Below are 12,221 nucleotides of genomic sequence, written 5' to 3'. Positions count from 1 at the left end.
GATTTTGTGGACTTTTTGTATGTTTTCTTCAGTAACTGCCGAATTTGAGCGACCGGAACGTTCAGCATCATCGGTGTTCGTACGACCACGTTTGAAGTCACCAAACCACTTCTCAACCATTTGCCTCGATGGAGCAGAGTCCGAATAACATTTGTCAAGCCACTGTTTAGTTTGCATGGTATTTTTTCCCATCACAAAGCAATGCTTAATGAGCACACGAAATTCTGATTTTTCCATTTTTTTCAATTTACAAAAGTTGATTGAATTGTTCACACTGTAACTTGGTAAATAATAGTCCGAATGTCATGAAACTTTGACAGATATCGTTTGAAGGTTGGTACTGTCTAAAAATCATAACTAGGCGTTCAGTGATCGATATCTCATGAAGCATATAACGTACAGTTTAAAATTTAGGCTCTTTTTAAAGCTGATACTTTATACTAAAAAAATGCTTTCACTGTTTATTGTTTATCCCATTCGTTTGTGAGTCAAAGGGGGTTAACCATGTAAGTAACCATAGAGAAAATTCGGTACAACTTACAATTTTTCTTTGTTGAAGACGAAAATTCAAGCTAGGCCGCTGAAATTGTGCATGATGATAACGGTGTCGATACTCTAAAAGCTAGTAACGTGTAATTTTAGTTTTGTTGACATGTTTTGGTTATTTTCGATGTTTTAAGATGCACCTTTCACAAGCAGACCCGCAATCGAAAATGGCGATAAAATCACAGAAACAATCAAAGTTGGTCAGCATTTTAGTAATCAGAGCATTGACCAGGACCTAAAGATTAACCATCAAACAGTTTTAAGCCATTTGCGCAAAGCTGGATTCACAAAGAAGCTCGATGTTTGGGCCCCACTCTATTTACACCAAAAAACATAATGGCTCGAATAGCCATCTGTTAAGTTTTTACCAAACGAAACGAAATCGACTCATTTCTTACACGGATTGGTACTGGGGATGAGAAATGGATCACTTACGACAAAATTGTGTGAAATCGGTCTTTGTCTAAACGTGGTGAAGCAGCTTAACCGGTGGCTAAACCAGGAAAAACGGCTAGGAAGGTTCTACTGGGTATACGGTGGAACTTGAAAGGAATCGTTTATTGTGAGTTGCTTCCGTGTGGCTTAACACTAAATTCAGATCCCCACTGTCAAGAATTGGACGGTTGAAAGCTAACAATTGATCAGAAACGACCAGAATCGGCCAACGGAAGAGGTTTTGTGTTCGATCAGGACAACGAAATGTTACACACGTCTTTAGTAACTCGACAGTCAGTCCGGGAGCTTGGTTGAAAAGTTTCAATGCATCCATCGTATAGTCCGGACCTTGCACATAGCGATTGACACCTCTTCCACGCACTACAAAATTTCCCGAGAGATGAAAAACTGAGATCAAAAAAGGATTTTGAAAATTGATTGCTCGAGTTATTTGCCAATGACGACTAAGGGCCCTATTACGCCTCATCCACAGTATGAGTTTTCTCTACAGGCTTTTTGATATGCTAGCGTCCACATTAGTAGCTTTTGGGCGAAAAATTCCGTAAGCTCCAGTGAGTGAAATGACAGTTCGTTTGTTTATGCTTTGATTTTTCAGTTTCCTTTCCTTCTCCTTCTAGTGCAATTTTTGTCAAAATTTGATCCGCTGTCGAAAAACTAGCCATATTTTTGGAAAGCAAAAAAAATTTGCCGTAAACTGTCAAATTGAAAAAAATACTCCCGAAACGGGAAAATATCCCGTAAACATAAGGCGCTCAAAAGCAACTGAAAGTAACTCACGGAACTCTAGCAAAAGATTATTAGTTTCTTCGCCTGCAATACATTTTTACCAAGTTTCTCATATTGTGGACCCCGGGTAACGATTCTCAAACTCGGTTACGGAATTCGTTCGAAAGTTCATCTGAGTTCATTTTGCTATCGCGGCAGTCGATCGACTCCCAAACAAAAAAATCAATCATATTCTCCATACTGAGACGAAATATCTGAGCGCCGATTCGTTTCTCACCAAAGGCCAGAAAGAAAGCGCAACACCAAACAACTTTTTTGTCTTTGTCACGCTAATGTAGCATCCAGTCCGGCACTCCAATGTCAAACTGTTAGAAATATTCAATCATACAGAACGTACGACGCAAGCAAATCGACGACGCATCATCGGTGTAAAAATAGTGTTTAATAGTGAATTCTAAGCTGTTGCTTATTTCGGTAAGTAAATTTAAGCATCGGGAAGCATTTCTCGAGAGGTATTTACTTCTAAACCGTGAAAGTGCACCGCATCTGTTTACATTTTCAGCCGTCATGAAATGGAACAAAGTGTCATCCTGTTATTGAACGCCGACAACGCAGCGGACGATTACGATGGAGCGGACGATGCGACGATGCAAGCGGACTATCGAAAGTGACAACGCAGTGCTAAACAATTGCCGAAAATCAGCGCCATACAGAAAAGTGCAACAATTGTTCAAAAACCGTTGTTGCAAAAAATTGAATAAATGCAACACTTTGTTAACAACAGCAGAACGATTTGACAGTTCATTGAGCGGGTGTATGGAATGAAAGGAAAAGAGAATAAAAATATAGGGGGAAACTCTCACGGCGCTCATCGGATTTTTACCGGTATAGGCCGCAGGATAGCGGAGTAAGGACGCTCACTCCATACATTTTACCGGTATAAGGATCTCCGAACTCAAATTACTCCGGTAATAATGCGCAATACTGAGAGGGGGCATCTCACGAGTCGAAATCCACAGCTAGAAAAACGGAAAATTGAGTGATTTTATTCCCAGTGGACAAAATTGAGTGCCCGAGCTACCCCTCTGCCTGCGACGAGGGCGAGGAAGGTTGAAACGGATGAATTCGAACGCCCCTCTGCCTGCGACGAAGACGAGAAGGGGCGAGCGGGCCGGTTCATGAGGGTCCGCTCGTAGATACAAGAGTAAAAGAGCGGAAGAAACCACGAGAGGGGGGAGTTTCATACGCTAGCTTGTGGGTTTCATTTACAGGGAGGGTAGGGTTTCAGAGCCGAGGGGCCATGCGAACGCGAAGACGAACAGACGAGCGAAAGGAAGAGGAATACAAAAAAAGAGATAGCGAGATCGAGTAAAAATTATAAGTCCGAGAGAGAACGGGCAGTCGACGGGCTCCAAGTCAAGTGCAAGTGTTCTTCGTTCCATCGCGTGTGATCCTGATAGAAATAATCCAGGTAAGTTTAGTGGACAGTATTCAGTGACAATCAAATAATGTTGAAATGTTTTCGCTTTGCTCGTTTCAGATGTTCAACTAGGATGCAAAACATTTTTCAACGTGTCTACGGCGTCAACAACAAGTGATATTGTCGACGCACCAAATTGCTACGACCGCTATAGTGAAGTGTGAAGAGTGTACGCGAACCGAAAAAAGAGAGAAAATATACGCTTCGAAACCGAACCAACCGTGTGTTATTTTGGCTAGGGGGAATTGGGAGAAAGAAAACGAAGAAAGAGAGGGGACACACAGGAGAGAGGGAGACAAGGGGGTCACGCTGGAGAGTTCATCTTTGGCTGTCGACTCCTTGCGCCGGTTGGCGTTCCGTTCGCAGTTTAGAGGAAGTTTCCCATACAAAATTTGTTTGAAACCGCCAATGGACAGCCAAAAAACCATGAAAAATGAACCTGAAAGAGCGGCCGGCACTCAATTTTGCTCACTGGGTTGTTCGGGTACTCCGGCAAAACCGCCATACTGAGCGGGGGCATCTCACGAGTCGAAATCCGCGGCAAGAAAAATGAAAAATTTAGTGATTTTTTTCCTAGCGGACAAAATTGAGAGCCCGAGCTTAGCTTAATCCAATTACAGCCACCGAGCGGTCTTTATCTGCTCCGAAGAAGCTTTCCACCGCTGGCGGTCGAGAGCCTTTGTCCACCACATTGGAATACGGGCCACTGTTGCGTCCCGGTCGAAAAAATCTCTTCATCTCACACGGGGCCTACCACGCCCCCTCTGTCCTTCTGGGCGGCCTAAGAGGACTTTACGGGCTGGTTCGTCGTCCGCCATTCTCATGACATGACCAGCCCACCGGAGCCTGGCGAGATGCACACGCTGCACGACAGTGAGGTCGTCGTACATTGCGTACAGCTCGCTGTTGTAGCGGCTCCTCCATTGTCCCTCCTCACATACGGGGCCAAATATCAATCTGAGCATCTTCCTCTCGGACGCGGCTAAGAGGGTTTCGTCAGTTCTTGATAGTGTCCATGTCTCAGATGCGTATGTGAGTACTGGGATTACGAGGGTTCTATATAACCCCAGCTTCGACCGTCGCGACACGAGATGTGAGCGAAATAACTTCCTCAGACTGTAGAAAGACCTGTTGGCTGCTAGCACCCTTGCGCGAATCTCCTCGGTTATGTCGTTGTTGGTGCTAACCTTTGACCCTAGATAGGTGAAGTTCGGGACGACTTCAAACTTTCGATCACCTATTAGTACGTCACCCCCACGTATGCTCGCCGATGTTGTTGGTGGGGCTGCTGACGGTGGCGCCATCATGAACTTGGTCTTATTTTCGTTTATCTGCAGGCCAAGGTTCTCCGCGGCTTGCTCAATCCCTGTGTAGGCTTGGGCTACATCGGAGATCCGCCGACCTATAATGTCTATGTCGTCAGCATAGGCCAGGATCTGGCTGGACTTGAAGTAGATTGTCCCTGAGGTCTCCACTCCCGAGTCCCGGATGGCTCGCTCCAGCACGATGTTGAAGAGGAGGCACGCTAGACCGTCCCCTTGGCGCAATCCCTTGGTGGTAGTAAAGGGATTGGAGAGCTTTCCATCAACCTTCACCTGGCTTGTGACGTTGGTCATGGGCATTCTAACAAGTCTGGTAAGTTTTGCCGGTATCCCGAAACTAGTCATGGTCTCATACAATTTCACTCTGGCTATGCTATCATATGCGGCCTTGAAGTCGATGAAGAGATGATATGTGTTCTGTCTGAACTCAATCATCTTTTCCAAGATCTGCCGCATGGTGAAGATCTGATCAGTGGTAGACTTTCCTCTTCTGAATCCTCCCTGATAGTTGCCAACTATCTCGTCAGCGTATGGGACTAACCGTTCCTGCAGAACGAGGGAGAAGATCTTATAGGCGGTATTGAGCACCGTAATACCCCCATAGTTGCTGCATAATAGTCTGTCTCCTTTTTTGTGTATGGGGTAGATGATGCCAAGATTCCATTCACAAGGCATCGATTCGCTATCCCACACCCCAGCTATAATTTGATGAATCTCGTGTTCTACTCTCTCTCCTCCATTCTTTATGAGCTCGGCTACAATCCCGTCGGTGCCTGGTGCTTTGTGGCTCTTCAGTCGACAAATGGCCCTTCGGGTCTCCTCTATGCTTGGTGGCAGGAGCAGATTTGTATCCACCAGTGGAGCCTCTGGCTGCTCAGTAAATCGGTCGTTGAGTAATTCATCAAAATGCTGGGCCCATCGCGAGAGGACCTCTGGCTGGTTACTGATCAAATTTCCAACCTTGTCGCGGCAGCAGGTGGCCTTAGGTATGAAGTTGTTTCGGTGACCTGCTACCGCTTTGTAAAATTGTCTTGTGGGTCCGTAGCGCACTCTGTTTTCTTCAAGTTCACGTATTTTTAGATCTTCCCACAATCGCTTCTTTTTCTTATGAACTTGCTTCTCTATTCTCTTGAGATTCTTGTACTCCCTTACGCTGTCCCGCGTCCTGCGTCTGCCTATCATTGTTTTGTACGCAATGTTTTTTCGTTCCGTCACAAGTCTACACTCGTCGTCGAACCAGCCAGATCTGGTCTTACCACGACGTGTGCCCAAGACATCTTGGGCACAGCTCCATAAGCATGTTTTTAGAGCGCTCCATCTCTCGCTCGTAGTAGTTTCTTCTCTTAGTGGTTGCAGCGACTCCCTGATGGCCTGTTTGTACAACTCTTGCATCCGTTCTTGTTTCAGGGAGTCCGTATTGAATCGAATCTGCGTGGTATTCTCGCCCGTTGTACTTCGGCGAGTTATTCTACATCGGATCACTGCGCCAACCAGGTAGTGATCAGAATCGATGTTGGCCCCTCGAAAGGTTCTGACGTATAACAGATTCGATTGATGCCGCCGATCAATCAATACGTGATCTATTTGATTGGAAGTAGCTCCATCCGGGGACACCCACGTGGCTTTGTGGATGTCCTTTCGCGCAAACTTGGTACTTCCAATCACCAGGTTCCTTGCGGATGCAAAGTTGATCAACCTGCAACCATTATCGTTACTCTCTCTGTGTAGACTGTGAAGACCGGTGTATTGACGGTACACCGGCTCCCTACCGACCTTAGCGTTGAAGTCCCCCAGAATGATTTTTACGTCATATCTGGGGCATCTGTCCAGTTCCTGAAGTAGGATGCCATAGAAATGGTCTTTCTCCTCCTCAGTTTTGTCTTCGGTAGGGGCGTGAACGTTTATCAGGCTGATATGGCAGAATCTGCCAGACAGGCGTAAGGTGCATAGCCTGTCGTTAACCGGGCGAAAATCGATGACCGCCGGCTTCAGCCGTGGACCCACGGCGAAGCCGGTTCCAAGCATATGGTTGCGGTCGTGGCAGCTGTAATGGATATCGTATGTGCTGCCACGCCTTTTCTGCAAACCACTTCCTAGCCAGCGCATTTCTTGAAGTGCAACGACATCCAGCTGCAGCGCGGCTAGGGCCTCATCGATTTGCCTCTGGCTCCCAGCTCCTCTCAGAGTGCGCACGTTCCATGTCCCTAGTTTCATGTCCGTTCTCGAAGTCCTTTTAATCCGTAGCGAGTTGTCGTCATCATAATTCCGGTGTCTTTGTTTCCTTTTAAAGCTTTCTTTTTTTTCTTTTTTTTTAAAGCGTTAGTTCTTGTTTGGCCACCGGTTAAGCTGCTTCACCACGCTTAGACCACGATAATTTTCACACAGTATTGTCGTAAGAATCCCATTTCTCATCCCCAGTACCCATCCGTTTAAGAAATGGTTCGATTTCATTCCGTTTGGCCAAAACTGCGCAGATGGCAATTCGAGCCATTATGTTTTTTGTGTAAAGTATTAGCTTTAAAACGCGCCTAAACTTGAAACTGTACGTTCGATACTTCACGATATATCGATCATTAAAGTCATCTACCAAGAAAATAATGCATTACTTTTTCCCCAGCCTTATATGAATATGTACAAAAAAAATGAACTGCTTTTAGCTGTAATAGATTTGAATATTTTGCATCAGCTATAATATTCAACAAAGCTTTGTAGCAATATAATATCAATGCCATAAAATGAGCTTTTTAGACAATCGTCCGTTACTGCTGTTTTTGGTCGTCAGACGGACGGTAAAACGGACGATGAAACGGACATACAGTGGATGGCGAAAAGAAGTTTAGTTTCCGAAGACAAAATATTTAGGCGAAACGAGGATGAAAAATTGGCTTTAGCCAATCAAAAATCAATGAAAAACATTAAATAAGATGTGTAAATGATAGTTTTGGTGTACTTAGGGATGATTGTTTTTATAAAAACCTAAATTTCTCTTCGGCAAAAACAAGTTTAGTATCCGCAATGCATACCATTCCTCCCAAATAGTGTAGCCAAACATCCTGGTTTTGTGATGTGGCCTTTTCTACAGTCCTCATGTATTATTTCGGTCCAGATTGGATTGATTGATTTGCCTCATTCTGTGAATTTGGCGTGTGAATTGCCACACTATCATGTAGTGCGGTGATATCTTCACCAATCAGACTAGTTCCTTCTTGAATGATTTTTCTTTCGTCGAGTTTTGAGCAGCTTTCGAGTCACCACCCAGCGGGCAAAATCGCGCGACTTTTCCCCGTTTCTTCCTGTTTCTTCGTGCCTCACCCCCCCTCAGGTTCACACTCGAGTCCGGACTCGTTGTTTCTCGCAACTTCATCGACTTGTATCAACCGCCATCCTTTTTCCACGTGAGCGAGAGGATTTTCGTTCTCCCTCTTCTGGGTGTTTGTCGATTTCTTGCTGCAACATTAGGACTTTGACGATTTTAGCGAAAGTTGCACATGCAACGCTCGGTCCCCATCGAGGTGGTCAAATAAAAAGTCTAAACTTTGTGAGTTCTTTTTTTTGTAATTTGGCCACCTTAACGCTCCTTTTCGATCAAAGTTAGTCTTAATTGTGATCATTGCAAAATATAATAGACCTTTTATTACTGATTTGAGATAAAAAAACACAAAAGTAGAAACGCTTTTTGAATGATTATTTTGGTCATCGTAATCGCCTCAAAGTCCACTGTGATTCAGCTGTTGTGACTGAAAAATTTTTGACAGCTGAGTTTGTTTTGGTTCGAACACAGCGTGAAGTGCAGGCAAAATGTGCTAGTGCAAAAAGGTAAGTTTTTCGGTGTTTTTCACATATTTGCAGTGAAAAACGCAGATATATATTATAATTAATTGTTAATTCTTTGTTTTTTTTCAGTTTGTAGCAGTATATATATTATAATTAATTGTTAATTCTTTGTTTTTTTTTTCAGTTTGTAGCAGTAAAGCGAATGGCAAGGCGCGGATTATTAGGGATTATTCGATCGACTGAAGATGGAGTGCTGAAGATGCTGAAGCATGGAACAGGTTGGTTTTTTCGTAATATTTCGAGCAATTTCGCTGTACTAACTCATAATTCTTTCCTCAGGAGGGTTAGACCATGAGGACCATGAGGAGGACCATAAGGAGGAAACCGTGGAAGAGGCAGAATCGGAGCGCGGAAGAGCCTTTTCTCCGTCTCGTCCCGACCTATTTCATCGGCAGCACCTTTCATCTTTCGTGAGTTATTCGTGAAGGTGTAAGAAATGAAAAAAACTATTGAACTAAGAATTTAATAAAATAGTTTATAATTATAAACTGAATGTTGCGAGTTGAATGTTTTTTGCGCTGAAATGCGCACCGGACATTTTGGGTAGTCCGGTGCGACACGAAAAAAAGGGAATAGAGAATATGAAGAAAACGTAGCGTGACATGCCAAAAAGTCACGCTGCGACGTTACACTTTTCGGCTCGTATTGGGCTCGTATTCAATGAATTCGAGCCCAATACGAGCCGAAAAGTGTCGTGCGACCATGCGATTTTGCCCGCTGGGCATGACCAGTGAACGTCACCAACATGTAGGATTCACGTAAATAATGCATCCCTGAAACATAATGCCGTTGTAGTTTGTTTCCTAACCCGGGGTCCACAGTATGAGAAACTTGGTAAAAATGTATGGCAGGCCAAGAAACTAATAATCTTTTGCTAGAGTTCCGTGAGTTACTTTGAGTTGCTTTTGAGCGCCTTATGTTTACGGGATATTTTCCCGTTTCGGGGGTATTTTTTTCAATTTGACAGTTTAAGGCAAAGTTCGGCAAATTTTTATTGCTTTCCAAAAATATGGCTAGGTTTTCTACAGCGGATTGAATTTTGACAAAAATGGCACTAGAAGGAGAAGGAAAGGAAACTGAGAAATCAAAGCACAAACAAACGAACTGTCATTTCACTCACTGGAGCTCACGGAATTTTTCGCCCAAAAGCTACTAATGTGGACGCTAGCATATCAAAAAATCTGTAGAGAAAACTCATACTGTGGACGAGGCGTAATAGTGATTCAGGTCTCTTACAGCAGAAAATTTCAACTCCTTATAATGGGATCAAACCAAATACCCCCATACCAAAGATTCATCACTCCAAAGCAGCTTTTCTCACAATAATCGAGGTTTTAAAGCATGCAAATAGTAAAATACCGTTCTTTTTTTTATATTGGCCATGGTTAGGTGCAGAATTTGGTTGAAAACAAGGTCAGATTTGTCTACATGCTATAGGCTACGTCGAATGATATGCACGGAAGGAAGTTGCAGCTTTAATGTGATGAATACGACCTTCATTTTCATACAGCTTGGTTATTGCTGCCGATTGCTTGCTCGCTTTTGTCGAAAATACGTGCAATATCCCAATCATTATTACCCCTAATACTCAAATTAATTACTAAATAACGTTATTAATTCGTTAACTTGGGATTTTTAGAGGGTTCTACAATATTTCAAGCTAAGAAACAGCATAATGTTTTGTGAATTCTTCGCAATGCGTTTCTCAGGTTTAATTCTGCATTTACAATATGAAAATATGTAATAAATCATGTTGTTGCTGCACGAGCAGAACGGGCGCGACCGACCAAAACATCGCGAAACAAGCGGCGCGCGGCCGCTCGCGAAAGAACCAAATCAGCACGACGCGCAGCGCGGCGCATATAATAAATAACAAACATTGTGAACCGCTCGACACCCAGTAGTTGATGGTCCAAATAAAAGTTTGCTTGCACAGGCCCAACGGCTGGGCGTCGAGAGGTGTAGGGCTCGCATCAAAATATACACAGGGAAATAAGCTACGGCAAAAAGGAAAGCGCAACACCGCCGCGGAAGCGTCCGCCTCAAAACATCGTGACCGAGTGTCTCCATTTTATACGCACAAAAATCTGTATATAAAGCACCTAATTGTAAGAATAAAGCTAGAATCAATTTGGGACTAGAACGGAACGGACTTGGTGTTTCACTTTTTCCGCTCCTAGACTAGAAACAGTTGGTCCTCAACCGGGTTCTCTGCCCACCGAAAGAAAGGTTAAGAGATCCACTCTCCCCTCCCTGGAATAGGCTTCCGAAAGCGAGAAGCAAACTAGCCAGAGAGGTAATAGAGAGTCGGTGATCGAGACCATTGCCTCGGGCAGAGACCCCTTTAGTGTCGCCGGCACCACTTGCAAGCTAGGAGCCCCTTCCTTCGCGGGGGCCTGTTTGCGGGAGGTGTCCGAAGCAACACATCATTGCTCATAAATTTAAAAAATGTACTCTAGCTGCTTTATTGCCGAGCAAAACAAAGGAAATTGATGTTAAAAATTGAAAACTACAACCATCAACTTCAACTAAACTTGTTTTCGCCGTGCTCAAATTGACCTATGGGCACAAGTGCGACCATTTGCCTACTAGATTACATCTAAATCTCACTTTATCGGCCAAATTATGTTGTATTAAAAATGTGTTAATCGCCCAAAACTAGCATTAAACGTCTCATAAGAGCCATTCAAACAGAAGATATACTCATATTTTCATATATTATTCAAAAGTTCAGGAGCTAAACTTCTTTTCGCCATCCACTGTAGTTGGGATGTGTATGTGGCATATAACTATATTTGTAAGTTAAATTATTAATACGACTTATTCAATGTTTTTCATCTTAGAAGAACGAACCGGGCTGTATTTATTTCGGCTTATTCATTATTCAGTTGTAACATAGTCAATGTTTTCAGATTTCAATTCAATTAATATCGAGCATTGTTGTGTTATTTAGCGTATTTTCAAGCCGAATAATTATTTTAAAAAAATTCAATCTACGCAAACCACGATGACCAAAATATTTAGTCACGGTTATGCTGTAGTGTTGGTGATGTCCGAATCATTTGTTTATATCTCAAGGCAGTTCTTGGAATTATCTATTGGTATTCTAACGAGCTTTGCCCAACTAGCCGGCTTTTGATTATAACCTGTATATTAGAGTAATCTTAGTACACACTTAACACAGATGCTCATTATCAACGTTAAAATGCGAGATTTGTGATGGAGGAGCGATATTGTCTGCCGTCCACCCAGATACGTACCTCACAGTTCCAGCATAAAAACCAGATACAGGTAACATACTGAAATCTCTATTCGCTTCTTCCCAACACATTTCCTGCATCGTTATTTACCTGATTTAAAATCATAAGCAAGCTTTAAAAATACACACATTATACAAACAATAGTGCCTTTCCCTGCTGCGCTGTTTTCGTCGAGTAACCGACGAAAATTTTCAATTAATTTAACACTAGCGGTTCTGCACCAGGAGCGATTCTGCATTAAGAGTTCAGTGAGCCGATTACACGATTCGTAACAGTTTCATGGTTGGCACCGACATTCGTTTTGCTGTGTTCATTTTTCGCTCTCGTTTCGATTATTTACTGGTTATGTTAATACTGCACTCCTACCGGCAAAAGATCTATGGAATTATCTAACTACAGTTTACACAAAATTGTCGAGCAAATAGCTATCGCGTAGCTGTGGAGTGTGGAAAACATCTGCAGTACAAAATATGTTGTAAACTTTCAGATTCCTATGTCACTTCACTTCACAGGGTTAGTTAAGGAAAAACATCTTCATTCCAGAGAAGACAATTCACGTACCCACAATTTTAATAGGTGGGTGATAATTTCGCACAT

At 43.1% G+C, this 12,221-nt stretch overlaps 1 long non-coding RNA gene across 1 annotated transcript in view; it reads right to left on the bottom strand.

Moving 5' to 3' along the window:
• LOC131213780 (uncharacterized) overlaps nucleotides 1-11,730 on the bottom strand; it is a 52,095-nt gene extending 40,365 nt beyond the window's left edge. The window contains exon 1 of the long non-coding RNA XR_009156975.1: nucleotides 11,625-11,730. This is a non-coding gene — a long non-coding RNA (uncharacterized LOC131213780). The remainder of the gene's footprint in view (nucleotides 1-11,624) is intronic.
• Between the last annotated feature and the right edge of the window lie 491 nt (nucleotides 11,731-12,221).

The sequence above is a fragment of the Anopheles bellator genome, chromosome X (genome assembly GCF_943735745.2).
Source record: "Anopheles bellator chromosome X, idAnoBellAS_SP24_06.2, whole genome shotgun sequence".
In the NCBI taxonomy this organism is placed as follows: Eukaryota; Metazoa; Arthropoda; class Insecta; order Diptera; family Culicidae; genus Anopheles; species Anopheles bellator.
This window is presented reverse-complemented; position numbering and strand designations above follow the sequence as displayed.